Below are 21952 nucleotides of genomic sequence, written 5' to 3'. Positions count from 1 at the left end.
CTTGGAAAGCCTAATAATCAGGACAGGCTCTTGACTCGCTTTTGAGTCATCACGAGATGGGCACAGTCCTAGAGTGACGTTCTGATGCTTGTATCCCCATTCCTGTGTTCTGTTCATGCTGTATATCATGCTCTGTGCCTTCCAGACTGGCTCTGAAGAGCAATGTTTTGTTTTGGTTTTGCTATCAGCCACTGCCCCACGGCTGGCAGGACACACAAGACAGGGCAGTGCATGGTGCTGCTTTTACTTTTTGCTGGGCTTTTCCCTTTGCTCTTGCTCCTGCTTTGGTCTTGCTTTTTTGCTTCTGCTCATTAGTTAGTTTAGCTAAGCAAGCCAAATATTCCCTGGACTGTTTCTCCTTTCCCTTTGTTGGACCAACTTGAACCGGCTCCAGACTGGGACCTGGGAAGCACCGATAGTTTGCGCCTTGTGGCTGCAGCAGCTGCCCCAGCATCAGAGAGACTGAAAACAGAGTGACCACCCCCGGACAGAGACTCTTCGAAGTTGTCATCTTTTTCAATGTGGTGAAAGAGTGGTGACATGCAGTGTAGGGGGATAGAATATAAGTAAATAAAGGTGGTATAGAAAGTAATCTCATCCCCTGAAGAGTTGCAGCTGGGTTAATGATTAAAGATTAGGAGCAGGCCTGATGTTAACAGGCCACAGCTGTAGCCAATAATAACAAGAGTGCTATAAAAGAGTGGATTGGTTGATTAAGGGGATCCTGTGTCAGTTGGTTGCTGTGAGGGCAAGGAAGACTTGGTGCTAGAGGGGCTGCCTACAAGAAACATCTAGGAGACAGGGAGCTCTGGTAATGTGGAACTCTTGCAATGTAATGATAATAGAGCTCTTATGCTGTGTATGACAATAATCTGGTATTGTTCTTTCTGTGTGCTGGGGGGTGCTTTGCCTGTTAAATGAAAGGTTATTCTCACTTCTCTCTGAGGAATCCTTCCCAACCCAGCTGGGGAGAGGGGCTGTCTGGGTTTGATTTCTGGAGGGGCCCCCTTTTGGAGGTTTTCTCCCAAATTTGCTCCAAACTGGGACAGGCACAGATACCCTTCCTTACTGAAATGAAGTTGGAGCTCAGTTTCTGTGCCAAGTCACAGAAACAAATGTTTTGCATTGACACTCTTGGCTTTTCCTTGTGTGCATGCACAGGTCAGGCCAGCCCAGCCCTTCTGGAGGCACTGCCTGGTGGGGACTGCCCTGAAATACCCTTTATATCCAACAGAAAGGACACAAGCCCAGGGGTCTGGATGTGTGTACACCTTCCTTTCAGAAGCTCTTGTGCAGGTAACACAACTGGGACACCACCCTGAGGCCCAGTTCCACTGCCTCTACAGCGATGGCACCAGCTACTGGTTAACCACTAAACCATAAACACGGACACAGAACCGTGCACGTAAATATCTGCTGGAAATACTTCACTGGAGGTTCGTTTTGGTAACTGTCATTTGGCTGTGTTCAATTAAGTAGATGGGTTCTAAAATTGTTTCTCATAGTCGTTTCCCATTGCTTTCAATGTCATCATCCCTCAGTCAGGATCAAGGAAGTAATAACCCCATGGATGGCAATGCTGTCACAGTTTGTATGGCACCAAGACTTCTCCTGTAAGGAAGAAAGGAACTATACATGAATAAGGTAGGGAAGGCACAAGGGAAAGGCAAGAAAGAAGTGATTTAGCAGAACGTTTCTAATGTTTTAATAAATCATAAACTTATACTGAAAGGTCACTTTAGTGAGCTTCCCTTACAATGATCACTGAATGACAATGTATTCTTTGTCTGCCATGAATGTGAAAGGGTGGAATGTGCTGCTGTGTTTGCACAGCATTTCTAAGGAAAAATACTGATTGGAGCATAAATAATTGTAATTTTTACTACTTACAGGTCTTTTCACATAGTCTGTCTTAGATCAGCATATTTTAGGAAGAAAAATGAAAAGGTAAAAAAGTACAATATAAGCAGAGATCTCACTCATAGTCCTTAAAAATATGAAATCCAGAAAATACCGGGTTCCTATTATTTTGAAAATGGGAAAACTTTATGCTCTACTGATTTTTTTAATGCAGCAGATCTTGGAGAGAAGATGTAAGTTGATGCCATGCAGAGATGCAAGAAAATATTTTTTGAAGTGGAAGAATCAGATAAATCATGAATCACCAGTGTCACTGCTAAATGTGTGCATGTTTCAGTGCTATTTTTACTTCACTGACCACCATCCTACCATCCTTGCCCAAGGATTTTAAGCACTGTTTTCAAAGACTCATAAGCAAACAAGATAATAAAACAAGAGAAACGAGCATAATCACCACAGTACTTCCTTACTTTCTCCTCTGCTCTGAACTGTAATTTTCCATTTAGAGCATTATTGCATCCCAAAATTTAGAGTTTTAAGCCAGAAACAATTAGCAGATTTGGTTACAAAACAAATGATTGATGAATGGATGGAAAAATCAATAGGAACGGATGTAAGTCACCAGGGTGAAGTTGCCTATTGAGGTTACTAAAAAACTCCATCTGGTTCTTCTTCCACAGAAAATATTCAACCATGCCAAAGCAGATATTGTTATTAGCACCTTTGCTCTTGTTTTACAGATAACTCTGTTTGGAAGACAGATTGTAAATGGTCTACTCTTATGCATGTTCCTGCTACATTTCAAGATTGTATTCCTATACATCTAGCTCTTAACAGTGTTAAACTGAACAAGGTTCAGGAAAACACATGCTAAGAATAAATGCTTTTAAAAACCCTCCTTTGGTGCTGCCATTGCACTGCTGTAAGCATTGTGAATCTGAGTCATTTGGACACAGCAGCATTTTCTTAAATATTCTGTAACAGCCCAAGACAGAATAAGAACCTAAGGAAACTGTTTACAGTAGAGAGCAAAACGAGCATTGTCTTTTCCCCTTCTTCCTCCCAATTTCTACTTTCTCACTCCAACTTATCAGGTCTTTTATAGCCACAGAATCAGAGAGACGTGGGTTACAAGGGACCTCTGGAGGTCATTTGGTCCATTGCACTAAGTATCACCAGTTCTAGGTTGGATCCAGCTTCCAAACTAGAAGAGATTTCTGAGGGTTATGGCCAGTGCAATGCTGAATATCCCGAAGAATAAAGATTCCACAGCCTTCCTGGGCAGCCTGATAGAATGATTGTCCAACCTAAATGTTTTCTTAGAGTTTATCTGAAGTTTTCTTTGCTGTAAGTGGTGCCTTCTCTAAGTCCACACCCTCTTTCAGTTCTTCTCAACAGTGATGGAGGCAAAATCTGGGTACAACATGACCACTTCTGTTGCTTTAGACAACCATGGTGTTGCAATAATCCTTGCTGTTCGCATTCAGACTTGCTTCCAGAATGCAGTTTTCAAGTACACACACTAATTTAGGGCTGTAAGTCAGCTGAGGCTTTGCTGACATGGACTTGGTGATGGCATGTTGGAATCTTTGATCAGCCTACTGCAAGATACATACCTGGTTGGCAGAGAAACAAGTTCTCATTGCCAATACTGAGATCTACATCACTTAGCCTGATTTTTTTAGCCAAGGCAAGATAAAGATATCTTAGTCAGTATGAAGTCCCTGCAAAGTTCCTGAAATAAGTTAATGCTTCTCTCAGAGAAAAAGGAGAAAAAAACACTGTTTGAGGGATGCCAAATTGTCTTCTGTGTAAAGTTCATACACTGAGTCCCAGCTATATGATAAAGAGGTGTGTGACAGGACCCCCCCCTTTCTCCAGCTCTGCAGATTCTCAGGTGCCAGTGGAGGTTTGGTGCAGAAACAAAAGGCAGCAGCAGCACTGTCCTGGGGTGGCACTGGGGTAACTTCCTTAGATGGTAAAACTCTGCAGTCGCAGGCCCTGAACTGGGGGTGAACGACAGCTTATAAACCATGGGGAGGTCTCAGGGATGGATACAATCTCTGGCGAATCGGGAGAGCTGGGGGTGGAACACAAGGCAGGGAATACAATGTGTAAACCAAGGAAGGATTTCAAGGGAGGGGAACAACTTGGGATAGGAGGGGTTAACAACTGGATGGGGGGGGAAGGGGTTTGAAACTTGGCAGGGAAGTAGCTGAGTAACAAACAAATAAACTGACAGCTGGCTCACCTGAATAACAAAAGCAGGTCTGTGTCACTCTAAAAAGAGGGGGAGAAAAACACCGAGGGACTACCAAACCACAAATCAAACAAACACATGCCAAATAAAAAACACACTACAACAATAGCCCAAGGGAGAATATGGGATGGCAGAAAAAGAGGATGACTGTTTTTAAAAGAAAACATTGCTGAAGGAGTATTTCATATAACTGAGATTATAGTTATAAGTGGGTAGAGTGTAGGTCTTCTCAGATCTTACTGTGGCAAAGAAGTACTGAGATAACTGAAAGAGTTAAGGATAAACTCGTAGAAATGTGACTGCTACTTCATTGATGTTTGTCACCTGGTTTACACAGCAATATGATTGACAGCTGAATCAGAGATGTCCTTCACATTATTTTTTCTACTCAATGTTTGGTTGGGTGTAGCTGTAAGTGAAAAACGGATTACAGGTATTGACAGCTTGACATAACAGTTTAGATTAGTCATTGCCCCTTGTGAAATTATTAGCCTGGAACTGAAGAATCAAGGTCAGGAATGTGCTAAATGGAGCAATCCCCAGCAAAGTGAACAGAACAAGGATTTTGTAGTTACAGTGAAAGAATCATGGAAACATCCATCTGTCCAATACATAAATGCAAAAAAGGAGGCAAATGAAGTACTATTTTTGTCCATGTTCTGCTGTGTTGATCAGAATTAAAACAGGAGAGCTTGCAGGATGTACTACTGTATTCGTTCCAGTGCCTGATTTGTGGGGCACCATGGTTTTTGGGAGCTACTAAAACAATGAAAACAATATCCAACCTCAACAGCATAAGACAATTTCTGTGGAGCATGAGATGTACGCAGGAAGACGACTGCAGTGTGGCCCTAACAGACCTGCAAATTGTGGGAAGGACTAGTAAAACTTGGAATAAACAGAGCAGGAGACATTTCTCCTCTTGGTGCCTTTATGAACAGTGATCAGCTCGAGGTTGGGAAGCTCGAGGGGTCCGCGGTGTGCCGTGGCTGCTCTCAGGGTGACTCGGAGGAGGAGGAATGTGCAGCTTTGTCCCCTAAGGAGCAGCGTTGTGGGCTTCCATCCTCACGAACATAGCGGGCATATTTTCTGTTCCCCGTGGCTCCGGGCTCCTGGCCTTGGTTCCAGATGAGGTCTCAGCTCAGGGTGAGGGGCAACAAAGGTTCTCAGCGTCTCTGCAGGCTCAGCACTCTGTTCCTCACGCCCAGACATCACTCTAATTTCTTAATTCTGTATTGGCTCCTTGTTTTGGGGTGGGGGGGTGTCTTTTCGGTAAGTTTGATAGGGTTTGTTCCCATGGCATGCTGGTCTCGAGGCTGTTTTGCATCTTCTGATTCCCCCCGCCACATGTCCCCTCCTCTCACTGTTTGGAGCGAAGGGCCATCTTAGCCCCGGGCAGGGCTATACCGATACAAAAGGAGCAATTAGCTCAAACCACCTGTGATTACAATAACAAACAGCTAGAACTCCGCTTTAGCAGCAACCGGTTTAACTGGTTTTGCAACTCTTTTTTCGCCAAAAAAAAAAAAAAAAAAAAAAATTGGCAGTTTTTTTGCTTATAACAAAACTGATTGAAATAAAGTTTTAATACTAGCAAGACATTTACAAGCATGGAGAGATAGCTTCAGGAAGCCCTCTCATGGTTTGACTAATGAACTCAGACAGCTATTCCACTCAAACACCAGCAGTCATACAGGATAAATTACCAAATAACCCAAACAAACACAAAATGAATTCAGCTACTGCAAGTGATGGTTTGTTTACTTTGGTGAGAAGGCAGAAAACACACCTAATGAAAAAGTAATCTGCATATGCAGACCTCTGACTGTAGGCGATACATCCCGGGGCAGCACTGAAAGCGCTCAGTTTCATCGTTATGAAATAGTCAGCAAGCTGATTAGCAGGAGACAAAGGCAGCATTTAGAAAAAGAAGGGTTTCATGATTTCTGATCATACACTCCTCAGCGCTGCCTCAGGAACACTCACAAACAGTTTTATGCTAGAGACTCCCTAATGCAGGGCTCTGTTCTGCTGATGGCCAAGGCCCGTCCGGCCAGGATCACGCAGCGCTGCCGCGCCCTCTGCTCTGTGCCAGCGTGTCAGGGCCAGCTGCCAAGCCCTCTCCAAACGCGCTGCCCTGACCTGCACCAACACAATGCCTGCGCCAATGTGGGTGAAACCCAGAGCATCCGAGTGAGCTCCTGCTGTCCTCTACAGACCTACCTACCGATGCAAGTATTCCCCAAGTCACAGGACAGCTCTGCTGCCTGGGTTTGAGCAAACATTTCTGGCTCAGTAGAGTGCCGGTATCACTAGGAGGCATTCAAGGACAAGAGCACAAGGAGCAGGGGCGTGCAGGGACACAATGCTAAGAAACCTGAAAACCTGTAGCTCAGGTTTACACAAATGCCAGAAGAAGGTGTTCAGAACTTCTTCAGAAGCAGCATGACACAAAATTCTAAGTAGCCTGAACCAAAGGCAAAAATCCATCTCTTGAATACACTCCCTCCAACACCAGGGATGAATTTGACCCCTAGTGGAATAGGAGTATAGTTAAATTACATTAATGGAAATTACTTTAATTAATAACCCCTAACTATAGTTGTATTGTTTTCATTGTACTACTGTATTTTTGTTATGTATGACTTTTTCTTCATTAAGTGTTATTATAGTAATATTCCCCCAGCTGTGTTAGATTTTATTAGCACTTTGTCTTATTTGATGGCTTTATTCATGCACCTACTCAAGAGATTTTCTAATTGTATTATACTATTAGTAATTACTAATATATTCCAGGATGGATACTGGAATAAGACATTACAACAATATACCTGAAGGAAAAGGAACCTAATTTTTTTTAATACTTCAGAGGTGATCACTTCCAGCAAGTATGAAGAAGATCATAGCTCAGGACCTCCTATGGAAAGAAAAAACTTTTTCAGTCCTCTGCTAAATCCCACATTTCTGATTAACCTCAAGAGAGGAAGAACAACTTCTAATGAATTTGATGATGATGCTAAGGCCCACCAGTATTCCCCAGACACTTGAGCATCCCTCAAAGACAATTTGGCATCCCTCAAAGAGAGAAAGATTCAGCTTCTCTCGGGAGCTACCTCACAGTTTTCCTGTTAACCAAGGAAAAACTGTTTGCACTCCCCTCTAACCTCCACTCTTAGAATAAGGCTCATGTGTGGTGTCTGCTGCGGGGAACTGCTATTTTGGCACCATGCATTCAAGCTGGGAGATGTTAGCTCACAAAGAAAACACCTGTGTTCAAAGCTTCTGTGCTGAAACATGCATCAGAGGAGAGTTAGCAGCAACCCACACAAAAGAAGCCAAGTAGATGAACAAACCAAGGTACTGCTACAAGAAGACAGCTGGCAAATGAAAGTTTACAGTCAGGCTGTTTTTCCTCAGGTGCAGCAACACTGACAGCCTATTTGTGGACACAGGGTGGAAGGGGAAGTTGTGTGCCTTGGCTTTGGCAATGTCAGTTCTTCCAAAAGCTTCCAAAGGTACACCCAGAGCCTATGCTGATAAACCCAGAGGCAGTGGGAACGCTCCTTCTCTTACAGATACTTGGAGGATGTCCACAGAGTGGAGACTCATTTGCTCCCACAATGCACTCTACCAAGTGCTCGAGCCCAGACTGTCAAAGCCTCAAATTCTGTTTTGCATCATTCTTTAGTATTTTCATCTGTTCTTTGAAAAACAATCATCCCAGTTTTCCCTAAAAGATTTTCTCCTTCTTTCTCCCACACCTTTGTACAGGGAATTAACTGCCCTCTTGGTATAGTTTACTCTTGCACTCTTGTCTTTGCTGTTCATGCACTCTGGCTGGCATTGAGAGCCCTACAGAGCTGTCTAGGTGACAACACTGCCAAGCAGATGAGCCTCCTGGAAATCCTTCCTGTGGTTCCCCCCAGCAGGTCCTTTTGGAGCTTTCTCCAGTTAATTCCTGGTCTCCCCTATGGCTTCTAGGTCACACATTTTGCTCCTGATTCTGAAACACATACCCCCATTGGTAATATTTTACTTGGGAAATTCAGATAGCTCCCAGCTAGAAGTGGATTTCACACATCAAAACTTTTCAAGACACACCTTTTAAAGGAAGACAAATTTTATTTCCTTTGTGTAATGTTTCCCTGTAATTATTATTAGCAGCAAAGAACAGTTACATTAATGCAATCAAGCTGAATAAGCAGGTTGTTATAAGGTTTCTCTGGGAGAAAAAAAAGGACACGAGTCTATCTTTCAGTGATGGATATTTATTTTTTAAATGCCACTGTGATTTTCAAGCCTCTATTCTCCGGGCAAGTCTTTTTGAGTCCAGCAAGAGTTGTCAGCTGCCTTAGGAATGGGAGCTGGGGGCAGTGAGGGGAAGCCAGAGGGGTTTGTCCCAGGCCCTGGTACAGCTGTGGGAGGCTGGAGACCAGCCCAGCTGGGGCATTGCTGGGGCAGGGGCTGTCCTTGCCATGGAACAGCCCATCCTCCTCAGTCATCCACTGCTCCTGTGCAGCCTGACAGGGAAGACAAATCACCTGATGGATACAGACAGGTAGACAGAGAGACAGACTGCCCTCAGCCCCCCCACAGCCAGGTCTCCTGTGCCAGCTCACATTGTGTTACAGTGGCTGTGGGCAGTCTGCAGGGATGGAAAACAAAGAGAGGAAGACAAACCTTTCTTTCCACATGGGAAATGAAGTATGGAGAATACCCACACCAAAAGGAGACTGAGATGGGAAAAGACTCAGCTTGACAAATGATATGTCATCAGTGCTTTGAATGAACACATGAATCAGCAGAGGCATGCTGGCTGTACACCAGACTTTGGGGGAAAGCAAGGGGAACTGAAAGAGAAATATGAGAACCAGTGGGTGTTCCAAGGCTTTGAAGTGCTGGCAACATGCAGCACTTGAGCTGGCCAGTGGCAACCATACCACTGACCTGCTTAAAACTGGAATCGTTGCACCTCTCATTTTGCAACTTTAAAACGTGCAACCAGCTTACTGGTACTGTTTTGGACAAGGTTATATCCCTACCAAGCAGAGCTGCAATGGGAAATCATGGATATCCTGACCTGTTCCACTACTCCTCAGCCACTCTGGAGAGGGATTGCTGCAACCAGCATGTGCTGGATAAGGATGAGAGAAGCAGGATGAACTGAAAAAAGCTCACAGCTGCATGGCTGCAGCAGAAGACAGCATGCCATTAACTAACCAGTGGATACACTACACTGCCCAGTGTCTAAATTTACCCTTTTTCAGACAGGCAAGTACCTGCATCAAGTAAAAGTCTTAGTGAATACATTAAATACTGGAAATAACACAGCAATAGTACTTAGAACACATGGGGACATGGCCTTGATATTTTAAGAAATCTGTGGCTTTTCCACTAAAAACTTTGTGGCTGCTACAATTTCTAATTCCCACACTACATCTGAGTTAAATTATTATGAGTCTCAGAAACTCATGAAATTAATTGGAGGAGTTCACAGCATCACAAATGTGTTTTACATGTCTAGACAAATCTGATTATCATCATGCCCTTCAGAAACATGTTATATATTCCCAGCATATCAGATTTTACATAGCATTACCATTAAATGTGGTCTAACTTGGGCTGACAAACCAGAGAATAATGATTAGATGGTAATTTACTTCAGTTGTAAGAAATGAATTATGTTAACATCAAGTAAGATAAGATATTTGACAACGGCATCAGACAGCTCTGAATAAAAAACCCCTCCATTTTATGTTAAATGTATTTTTAAAACCATATTTTTAAACCATTTGCAGTACCATCAGTAACATAAAATAAAAATCAAAGTTTTCATTGCATTTGTTTTGTCAGTGAGTAGTGTGAAAAAGGGAGACCTAAATAAATAAAACCAGATAGAAGCTCAGGTTATTACTTGCTGTTTCCCTGTTTTGCATCTAAAACCAGCATGCACAAAGCCATGCCAGAAGCATCATAATCCCTAATTCTCAATTCCATGTAAAAAGCTAAGGTACTGAGGGCTTCAATACTTAGCTACTGGTTACACAAATGAGACCAGAATGTCCATGGCCCGTGGGCAGTGAGCTCCTGCCACAGGTAACCAGGAACACAGGGAGGGCAATGCAAACCAGAAGTTGGAATAGGAATGCTTTACCCATGGAAACTCTTAGGTACAAGGCAATAAGCTCTGCAGTCAGTAACTCTCCCAAGTTTTGCATGATTACACTCACCTCTGTTGGTCAATGCCATTCAGAGGATACTGGTGCTATTGTGCATGCCCTAAGCTTTGTCCTGTCTCAGGTTTAATTAACACTACTCAGTGCTTTGCAAGGACAGAAGTAAAGCTGCTCTTCTCTTGAATCCCTTCTTTCTGTAAATCTTTCCTGTTCCAGTTAAGCTAATCATCATTCTTACAATGCTTTTTCATATGAAACTGTCATTATTCTTTAAAAGTGCTCCTATCTACCAATTACCATTTTCTAACACTTATAACACTTCTTTCTTTTTCATTAGCACTTCAAAATATTCTCACCTTCTACAATATCTCATTAAACTGGAATCCTGATTATTTCTATTGTGCTAGCAAGTGTGTCACTGGCACTATAATGGTCTTTTTTCTATTTAAACTATCCAAATGAAGTAAAAATCAGTTTCATTTCATTCTTTCCAGATGATTCCCAAATGCTTTTATTTAAGCATCTGTATTTGTATTATACAGTCCCTATTTATATTTCCAATTCTACACTATTCCTCTGTAATGAAACATCTTTTCATGGCATGTCCTGTCAGGATATAAGCATGCATACTAAGGCAAAATTATGAATAAGATTTTGGTAATTTCCACTTCATTTTGAAGCTCTCCCTAGTACTGCAGTGGCAAACAGTCCCTAGTAGATGGGGTTCCCTACTTAGAGTTGGGCAGAGGCATCTCTGTTCATGCAACACTCACTTGCTCTTTCCCTGGCATGTAAAGTTGGTGCATTATTGCTTTGGGATTGCTGGATATGTTCACTGTGAAGCAAGCTATGCCCTAGCACATGCTGGAAAATCACAAAATGGGAAGAGCAGTCCAGTTCCTGAGCATTGCTGATGTACATATGGGCCAAGAGAGGAGAGATGACAAATAGATGGAGTATGAAGGTGACTGTGATTATTCAGGCCAGTAAAAACAAGGAATGATCACACAAAGCAAACTGTCGAGTCTTAACTTGTTTTTGCCAGGGTTGGAATTAAATTCACGAGACAGCATTTCGTGTTTGGACTCAGATGTTTATTAGTTCTTATCTCTATTACAGTCTCACAAACTGTGAGTTATAAAGCACCTCACTCTAACAAACTAAAAAATGGAGCTGTGTCTCTCTCTCTACAAGGCCTTTTCCCACGCCTCTCAAATGGATGGATAGAAGGATGGGGGCTGAGAGAGCAAAATCTCTCCCACTGTAAATAAAGTTCATGACCACCCAAGGAACCTGAATGCACATAAGTCTAAGGGACCTGATGAGAGGCATCCCAGTCCTAAAGGAATTGGTGGATGTAGTTGCCAAGCCACTCTCCGTCATATTTGGAGAGTCATGGCAATCACAGGTGACTGCAAAAGGGAAATACTGCACCCATCTATTAATAGGGAAGAAAGGATACAGAACTATGGGCCTGTCAGCCTCCCCTCTGTGCCTGGGAAGATCATAGAGCAGACCCTCCCAGATGTTCTACTAAAGCACAGGGAGGTGATTCAGGACAGCCACCACGGCTTCACCATGGGCAAGTCCTACCTGAGCAGCCCAGAGGCCTTCTATGATGGGGTGACTACATCAGTGGACAAAGCAAGGGTTACAGATGTCATTTGTCTGGACTTGTGTAAAGCCTGTGACAGGGCTCTTCTCCAAACTGGAGAAAGATGGACTGAATGGGTGGACTGTTAGGTGGATCAGGAATTGGTCGGATGGTCGCATCCAGAGGGTCGTGGTCAAGGCCCCAGAGTCCCAGAAGGTATCAGTGACAAGCTCTGTCCCTCAGGGGTTTGTAGTGCACCAGTGGCATTTAAGTCTTCATTAATGACACGGACAGAGGGATCGAGGGCATCCCCAGCACACCTGCAGATGACACCAAGCTGAGTGCTGCTGCTGAAGGACGGGGCGCATCCAGAGGGACCCGGACAAGCTGAACAAGTGGCTCATGGCAATCTCAACAAGTGCAACAAGACCAAGTGCAAGGTTTTATATGTGGTGTGGTGCAATCCCCAGTATCAGTCCAGACTGGGGAATGAACAGATGGAGAACAGCCCTGCCCAGAAGGACTTGAGGGTGCCAGCGGGTGAGAGGTTGGACATGACCCAGCAACGGGCACTTGCAGCTCAGGAAGGACTGGAAAAAAACAGTAACAAGTATCTCTGAGCCCTCCCCAGAGGATCAACTTAAGCCAGATCTTTCTTGAAAAGCTAGAATGGTAATGCTTTTTTAGAAAGAACATTCCATACATACGTTAGGCGTCTGATTTACATTAAGCTAAATGAACAATAACGAACCAAGAGCAATTTATAGCCACTTAAATAAAAATTATTTTCCTCTCTGTTATCCACATTTTCCTACAGTCATTTATGGCACTATAAACTTTCTGTGATCTTCTCATTGCTTTAAATCTTTCTAGGAAAAAGAAGATACTCAAACATATGTAACAACTACATGAAAAAAAAGTGTCCATCCTCTTTTAATTTGGCTAAATTATGTCAAGCTGTCAGCACACACCAGGTAATTCTTAAAAAGATGGGGCTGGATCTGCCTCATTTTTTTTAATGTTTTGGCCACAAGTAATGAGTTTTCATTTTTTAGTATTGTAGATAATATGTAGTAGAGAATTTTGTCTTCAATAAAAGAAAATAATTATTTGACTATATGTATTTATGTTTTGCATGAAATTTACTTTAAATAGGTCATCTCCAGAAGAATGAGATCATTGATCATTGAAATCAGGACAGAAAAGTCCATAGTATACCCTGACACCTGATTCAGCATAAATAAGCTCTATAAGTTTAGTATATGTGTATAATCACATGTTATTTATAACATTGAACCTTTGCTTCTACACCGCACTGCTCAAAGCATTTTCTGTCCAACCAATTTCAATGCATACAGAGCATCAGAAAAAGACTATACTTCTCTCTGATTAAAAGAAATCTGATACTGAAACTGGAACTCTTTGAGACTGTGCCCAACTGTTCAGAGAACCAATCATTTCACACATTACCCTAAGCTCCCCTGAGCAGCTACTGTAAGAGAAGAACACATCAGATCCTGGATTCAGATGGTGACAAAATACCACCACTATTGAACCATCACAAGCTCCACTTAAAAAGTGAAATTTAAAATGAAATCAAAATAAAAAATGTATTTGCAAAATTTCACATTTCAAAATATACTTTTGACCCTGCACTGCTTTTCTGTACCCCTTAAGTTATTTTCATGGATCTTAAGTAGGCTTGAGGCCTACAAAATTTTCTTAGCGATCCAAATTTTAACAAAGAATTCAGTTATTCAACCCAAATGATGGTTACTATTCCTTTTGTTGTTATGCATCTCAGTGCATCCAATACCACACACAAGGTATCAAAATACAGACAGGCTGGCTGACTTTTGAAGACTATCACAGATTCCAAATCAAAATACTCTGAATTAAGACACATGGCTTTGTTACTAAGAAGTCTTCAGGGGATTTGAATTTTAGAGCTGAATTTAAAAATCAAAAAAAATCCACAATCTACTAGGTAAATGAAACTGCAGCTGTGCAAACTCTTCAAAAAATTCACTAAACTGCATTGACATTTCTGGCAGAAGATAGAAACTAATTGTACATTCTAATTACCAGTGTGACTACCCCGTGTCTTAGGGCTAAATTACTCCTTGTGATGTGCTCACTTAAGTGTGAAATCTTTCAGGATGCCTGTACAAGGCCAACACAATGCACTAATGCTGCCCTAGTCTTGGAGGATATTTGCTAGTGGATCTACATCTGACTTCTGTTTCATTAAACATGCTTGCACATTTGCTGAAAAGACTCTTTATTTTCGTTCCCTCATTATTGTCTAGATCTGCTGTATTCCTCATTCCAGAGCAGTTCACTTGCTAGGTGAATTTATTCAGCATAGGATCTCTCTAATGCTTTGGGATTCCTCAAGCTGGAAGCCAGACTCTTTTTCTTAGATTTACAAGGCAAGAATACATATGTTGTCACATCCCTGTGTCTGACCTCCTCTTCCTCATCATAAGCATTAGGATAAAAACACTGATTTCGCTTGGATTTGTCAGGAGGCACAGACTTGAGAGGTGTAGTGCTTTGACCCTGATGGTGGACTCTGAAAGCCAATGAGTTACCTGATGAAAGACTCTCTGGGCAGTGAAGGACCTACCTACCTCCCAACAAAGGACACTGCAGAGATACTTGAACTGCTGGCAGCTGAATTCCAGTGCCAGAAGCAGCAGCAATTCAGCTGTGCCTCCATGAATTGCATTACTTATTATTGCATTACTTATTATTTGTGGCAGGGTCCAGACACACCTGCTCAGGCTGGGACTAAACTGGGAGTCTCTGTCACTCAGTGTTGGTCAGACGCAGTCACAAGGATGACTGAGGATAAAAGGGATCTCTGTCTGTACAACCAACAAATCTATTGATGGCTTAAGTGGAAAGGCAAAATCATGGCTATTACCTGGAACAAAATTCCCAGAAGCTGGGATAGCCAATGCTTAATCTTTGGCAAAATTATCAGAACAAATGGAGTTGTACAGCCAGTGAAATGAATGAAGCCTGACCAGTGGTAGTAACAGCACTATGGTAGTAAGAGAAAATACAGACTTTATGTAGATTACTCCACTTTGGAGGGGTCTGCACACATCAGTAGGACAGCAAAGGGCCAGGCAATGATGACCAGTTAGCCTCACAGAAGTCCCACTGAAAAGAAGGAGATTGCTTTTGTGCTGCGTTATCAGGCATGTACTGAAACATTTTGTTTCATTAGCTCAGGGCAAAGGGTTCTATACATGCAAAAATGCTGGATTAGTGAGAGAAGTGCTATAAATGTAAGGTAATAACTAGCAAAGGTACACAGAGATCATCACAGGATGCATAGATATTGTAATACTGGAAAATCTATGGACTCCAGTAAGGTGAATCTTTTACAATAGATGCAAATCAAGCCGTGGGCAAATCTCTCAGGAATAAAACTTTTTATTCTGTGAAACTTTACTTCCTACTTTTTTCCTTTTTTTTTCTGAATTCCCCATGTATTTTTGGACTTGTTTTTAATGATAATATGCATTTAGTCCTCAATTATTCATGAAATTTCATCCATAAAATATAAAAAAATTTAAATATTATAGTTTAAATATAAACTTTTTATAAAATAAAAATATAACATAGATAACCAGAAGATGTGATAGCATCTTTGATATTTGGCCTTGGACAAATGACATCCTTTTATGGTATCCTTTACAATACACATTGATAATATACGAAGAAGGAGACAGCAGAAATCTCTAAGTTTGAAAGGCAATTTCACTCCTCGTACAAAGAAACAGCAATAAAAATAGGAGATTTATGACACAATTTACTCCTTCATTAAGTAGTAGACATTGTGTGTGTCAGCCAACAGCTAAAAGGATTTCAGTATTGGTTCTGCCAAGTGTCTCATTAAAAACTGATAAAAGAATCAGCAGTCCAACTTAAGCTAAACCTGCTACTTTTCCTGCTACTGTGAAGCATGCTGCCACGTTTTTACAAATTACAATATGTATCCATTTGGATGCCTGTGCAACTACCGAACATTTCACAAACATTTTAGAACTATCACATCATGAAAAGCCTGTTAAGTCAGTTGTGCATGCTATGCAAGGAAGTAGAATGCTTCCTATTTTCTTCACCTACTGAATCTCTTCTTTCTTGAGAAAGGTGTGATATTTGACACATCTTTTGGGGAGGATTCAATCAAGTATGCATTGTTCTCTGCCACAGCCTCAGCTGATTTCCACAGTCCACATTCTGTCTAATTTCTGAGTCACAGATGACCTCGCAGGCAATCAACTTTTATTATTTTCTGTCAGATAGCTGGGTTGATGTATAACTCTATTTCTATAAACAGGCCATTTCCTCAGCAGATATCTGAATTTTATCAAATGTATCATTTTTCAAATTAAGCTCTTCATAGAGGCTCACTTCTCTGGGTTTAAGAGCAGTCTGTACTTGAAAGAGACGATCACCATTACAAATTTTGCCCTGAAAACAGTATGTATCATTGCACAGAAATTCCTACATAACGCCAAATTTTCATACGAACACACTCCAGTCTCATTTGTATTGCAAATTTATGCCTGCAAAGTAAGCATTTGCACAAGTAAAATAAACAAAACATTTCACAAATTCAAGGGGTTTTGGCACAACTTAGTCTGGTTCTGTATATTTAAACATCTAGGTTCACACATCCCAAACATAAAGGAGTTTATGTCAATTTAAAATCTGGGACGTTTATCGTGAACATTTTCTGCAATGCAGGAGAAAGGAGAGACGGAGCCACCACAAGTTCACTTTTTATGTGGTCAGGGCTTAGAAGAGTTATGCACTTCATAGTGCTGAAACACAAAGCTGGCATATAGATTGTCTCTGGGGTATAGTTGTCAATGTCTAGGGACCTTAAACCTTCCTGACCACTGTGAGACTCACTGATATAATTCTGAATCTCACAAAGTGAAGAATAACCAGGAGAGTCTAATGCACAGCTGGGTTTCCAGCTGCCCAAATATCAATCTAACCACCATTGTTTCACCATGGCTAGTACATTCACTTTCTTTAGGGTGTGCATTGAGATAGACATCAGAGAGAAAAGTAGATTTGGTAACAAGCAGTATTGTTTATTCCTGTAAGGGAGATTTGAGAGAAAGATGTTGTGTAAAGATTTGCCAGTCTTCCTTTTGAGTAAAAGGAAGAAATACAAAACACACTCACCACAGTGGACCAGTGAGTGAACTCCTTACTGAGTTCTTAGTGAAGTACTGAGTGAAGAAGAATACCTAGAGAAGAAGGTGGATCTATCTGGCAAAGACGCCTGAGTTGAGACACAGTTGTTTTTTTTTTCTGCTTGCCTTTTGAAACAGCTCCTTTCTGGCCCCACAATCCACTCTGTGTATGTTTAAGGCCTGAGTCTCCTTAAACTTTCTTCATGCCTCAGCCTAAGACTGTGGCAGAGGACTGCCACATAAATGTTAAGGAGCTACCTAGGTCTCCCCCCATTGCTGGACTGCAGCCTTCCATCTCAGCTGTTAATAGTCAGTTCCTTGTCTGAAGCTATGGATGCTTTCAAAGCAATCACTGCACAGGTCTAGAATACCAAATGCAAGCCCTGGAGTATTTCTCTTTTACAACTGAGAAAAAAATAATACAGAAACAAAAATAGAAATAAAGCCACATTCAGTCAGATGTTGCTCCTTGACATGGCAAATATAGTTATTATATGCAAAACTGAATAATGACAGATTGTATCTGCAGGAGGCAAAACAGCTCTGTCAAATCAAAGATTCTCTCTCAAAAAATAAATAATTACATAATGCTAACAGGTTCCACTAAGACACTGCGGCCACATGCTGCACTGTCTTGATTTTTGGATAAATAAACCTCTGGCCCTGTTGTTTATCAGTTTAATGAACCTTTGGGACATGCAACAGTGCACAACTAGAACACAGTGATTCAATGTTCAGGCATTTCTCATCAACACTTCTGAACTTAAAACACTTAATTAATAGTTAGCAAACATTATTAATTGAACCTTGCAGTGCTCACAAGCACCTAGCTACCCCCCTTTGTACCTGGCAGGTATCAACCCTGCAGTTAATTCAGCTGCTTGCAGGCACCACTGAAGTAGATATGGAGGCCACCAAGAGTGCTCAGGAGCTCCTGATTCATGGTGCAGTTTCATGTCACAGTGACACTTCAAAGAGCAAGCTGTGACTGAAAAGAGAAGCCTGCTCCTCCTCACCTCCCCCCCGGTCTCCTGTTGCCTGTCCACATGTAGGGGTCATGCAAGCACACAGCCAAGCCCCATGATGCCTCTGTCAGGGGCCCTGAACCTGCCACAGATGTGTGGGATCCCACCTCTCCCCAGGACTGACCTCAGTGGACATAAGGAGCTGGTACCTCTGCACTGCAGCAGGAAGCCCAGCATGTCAGACTGCTTCACTCTGCTGGCATAAGGCATGGGCAGATGCTGCATCCAGGGCCTCACGAGCCTTTAGGATGGCCCCCTTACCTACGAAATATTCTGCTAGAAAGAGTTTATCTCATGCATAAGGCTGACAGGATAGCTTTAATCCAGGATTATTAATAAAAAGCTTCCTTTTCGCATTCCTGTCTTTAAGATTGCTGAGGTGTGACCCGTGTTCACAGGGGTCTGAGGATGAGGGAAGAGACGAGGATCTGACTCCATGTTCCAGAAGGCTTGATTTATTATTTTATGACATATACTACATCAAAACTGTACTAAAAGAATAGAAGAAAGGATTTCATCAGAAGGCTAGCTAAGAATAGAAAAAGAAGGAATGATAACAAAAGCTTCTATCTCCGAGAGAGTCCAAGCCAGCTGGATGTGATTGGCCATTAGTTAAAAACAACCACTTGAGGCCAATCCCAGATGCACCTGTTGCATTCCACAGCAGCAGATAATCATTGTTTACATTGTGTTCCTGAGGCCTCTCAGCTTCTCAGGAGGAAAAACCCTAAGGAAAGGATTTTTCATAAAAGATGTCTGTGACATTGAGTTATCACAGAGATCCCACCACTGTTAACCTTCTGCTATTTGTGATTTTTCACAGTAAGAATAATTAGTATTTAATAATATTCATTACTTTTCATGAAACATGACTGGGTGTTTACTTGCTTTTTCAGAGAAAGTATTTAAAGATATATTTTGTCCACTAAAGAATAAAATTACTTTTAATTTTGTCACATTTAGTAATGTTCTTATATACAGGAGTCAGACTTCACTGTAAACAGAGGAACAGTCAGTGTTCTACAATTTAGCTCGTAATTATAGATTGGTAATTGCATACCTAATAGTAAGGCTGTAATTAGGATCATCCCCACAGTTCAGGTCAGCCTTAGCACTGAGGTCACAGGCAACTCAGTGACTCAACCAAACATCCTTACACTCCACCACTTGTTTTTCATTGCTGGCTCTAATACTTGAAATATAATCATTAAATAAGCACTATGCCTACTTGGTCATCTCTCTGCAAACAAGATGACTATTTTCAAGCTTCTCTGTTAGAATTACCTTGGCCTCTTTGCAACTATTCACCTCCAGCTATCCATTTTAATTTTTATGGGGGCTATAGATTTTCAGACCTTCCTGGGGCTTTTGGGAAGAACCTGCTTTATCTACACAGTGACTTCTGTGACTGGGCTGCTTGGACAGCACAGTTCCAAGGCTGTCAGGAAAACTGTTCCCCTATCCCAAGCAGTGGGTACTGCCTCCCCTCCCATCCACACTGCTATGTGAACAAAGGGCAAAGCACTACCAACCTGCTGAGACCTCTGATTTCCTGGCTCACAGGAACCTCTGATCCTGCTAATCTGCAGCTGCTCATGATTTCAGCATTGCCCATATCTCCATGCTCCTGAAAATCATCCATAAGTCTCCAGCTTTTCAAATTACTGTTCTAGCTCTTCCACATGTTCTTCTCTATTTGCAGCAACTGCTTCACTCATTATCCCTCCTCTGCTTTTCCTACTCCATAATATGTTCCACAAGCCTACCATATGACCTGTCTTTCTCCCTTTCTTCTCATTTACTCTCTTTCACATCACTATACCTGAGCACCTTTTCAGCTCCACATACTTCCAAACTTTGTTCCTCCTTCCATTCTCCGTGACTCTCTGCCCAGATAAGGTCTCACTTTATCCCTCCTTTACATGCATGGATCACTGGCAAGTTGATTTCAGTGCTTCTTTCTTTCAGAGTTCTGTTTTGGATCCTGAGGGGAACTCCTCTCCTCTTCTGGCTTCAGAACTCACCACAAACAGTGCTAGGAAAAAAAAAAAAGTTCATACTAGTAAACATAAGAAAATTAAAATACTCCTAGTCAAGATCACAGAAGGCAAAGCATTAAGTTCCACCCGTGTACAAGCCACACAATCCAGCACCTTCTTCAAGGTTAATTTTTTTAATCTACGTTTACAACAAAGTCCTTCTGAAAAAAATTAGTTAATTTAGATATCATTCTCATACAGAACACTGTAGAAACACAATTTAGATAGTTAAGATGTTGGTAGTAACAGCATCTGGCCTTTGAAAAGTTCCTGTAAAAAAGCCCTTGATCAACACACTTTCTACTGGACTGTAATAACTTAGTGAATTGCACAGTGGTTTCCCGAACCAGTCTTTACATCTGTGAGGAGCAAACAGAAAAGTGAAGGACAGAGGAGCAAAGTTCAAGTCATCTAAGCTGTTTAACTGAGCAACTGAAATATTTTAGCAACAGAGGGCTCAATTTTCAGGGGATCTCTGAATTTCTTGGTTTTGCGTTTTGTTGTTTGACAGCCGTAGTATCTCACAGCTCTCCCTGGAGAGCTTGTGGGTCTTGTTTCTTACTCTAAAATAAATGCTATCTGTTATCAGCCTAAGCTCCAGCTCAGATTCTGCACCTGTTCCACTTCAAATACTAGCAGGGATTAATTAGGCTCATTTCCCATACTCTCCTGATGCTGAATTGCAGGTATTGCTAAACCACATAGCATGAAGATCTACTGAGTAACAGCAAACCAAGAAGGCGTTGCCCAGCTTATGTCACCAGCGAGCTACCCTAAAGGATTTTATTTGAGTTAGTGCAGTTTGGTCTCCAGTTTGTTTACTGGCAATGACAGTTTTAATTCAATTTGTGACCTTTCTTGTTACCTAGTTCTCAAAGAGCTAACATGAACAAGGTGGATGGAGCTCTGAGAACGGTGATGCACTGAGTGGCATCCCTGCCCACGATAGGAGGAACTAGAACTAGATGACCTTTAAGATCCCTTCCAAGCCAAACCATTCCCTGGTTCCGTGAGTGTAAGATAACATTCAGTTTTTGTAATTTGCAGAACTCTTTTTCACTTATTCTCAAAAAAAGGTATAAAAACGCAAAGTATGTTAACAAGATTAGATTGTTGGAAACTGTAGCTAAACCGCGTCAGAAATGAAAGATTACCAGGCTTAAATAAAGGTGGGGACACCCTCATAACAAGCACATGTGTGGCAGCACTAACTCCTATTCTACTAGAGCGCCGCTAATGAGCGAAGGCTACCCTGAGGAAGTGCTGCTGGTCATCAGCACACTCCTAACTAGCATCTAAAAATGAGCAAGAACTTAAACAAGAATAATCGGTAACTGAAGCAATAAAAACACATGCCAAGAAAAGCTTACGGACTGTACACGCAGACCAAAGAAGGACAACCATCGCCTCATACACCTGAGTGTCTCGGTGGGAGAGAACAGAGCAGGCCAGCAGGACCTTGTGTACACCGGGAAGCAGGCGAGAAGAGAGCAACCAGCTACAGCTCTAATTTCCCGGGCCTCACGGAGCCTCTCCCGGCAGTCCAGCCCCCTCCCCATGCGACCCTCACAAGGCTTTCCCGCCGCGGCGCTCCTTACATCCCCTCACGGCCGGATCCGCCCCCGCCCCGCGCTCGCTCGCCATTGGCTGCCAACAGCGCGGGGGGCGGAGCGTGCCGCGGAAGAGCGGGCGCCTGCGCCGTCTTCCCCCCACCCCCTTCAGACCGGCTTCCCGCTCGCAGGGCTCCGCTTCCGGGTCAGGTCGGGAGTT

At 42.2% G+C, this 21952-nt stretch overlaps 1 long non-coding RNA gene across 1 annotated transcript; it reads right to left on the bottom strand.

Annotated features, from left to right (window-relative positions):
* Nucleotides 1–18582: 18582 nt before the first annotated feature.
* On the bottom strand, nucleotides 18583–21934 carry LOC129046679 (uncharacterized). The gene is made up of 2 exons (XR_008508346.1): nucleotides 21553–21934; nucleotides 18583–20178 (listed from the first exon to the last, which is right to left on the bottom strand). It is a non-coding gene; the product is annotated as an uncharacterized LOC129046679 (long non-coding RNA).
* Between the last annotated feature and the right edge of the window lie 18 nt (nucleotides 21935–21952).

Source organism: Molothrus ater, chromosome 4 (genome assembly GCF_012460135.2).
Source record: "Molothrus ater isolate BHLD 08-10-18 breed brown headed cowbird chromosome 4, BPBGC_Mater_1.1, whole genome shotgun sequence".
NCBI classification, from domain to species: Eukaryota; Metazoa; Chordata; class Aves; order Passeriformes; family Icteridae; genus Molothrus; species Molothrus ater.
This window is presented reverse-complemented; position numbering and strand designations above follow the sequence as displayed.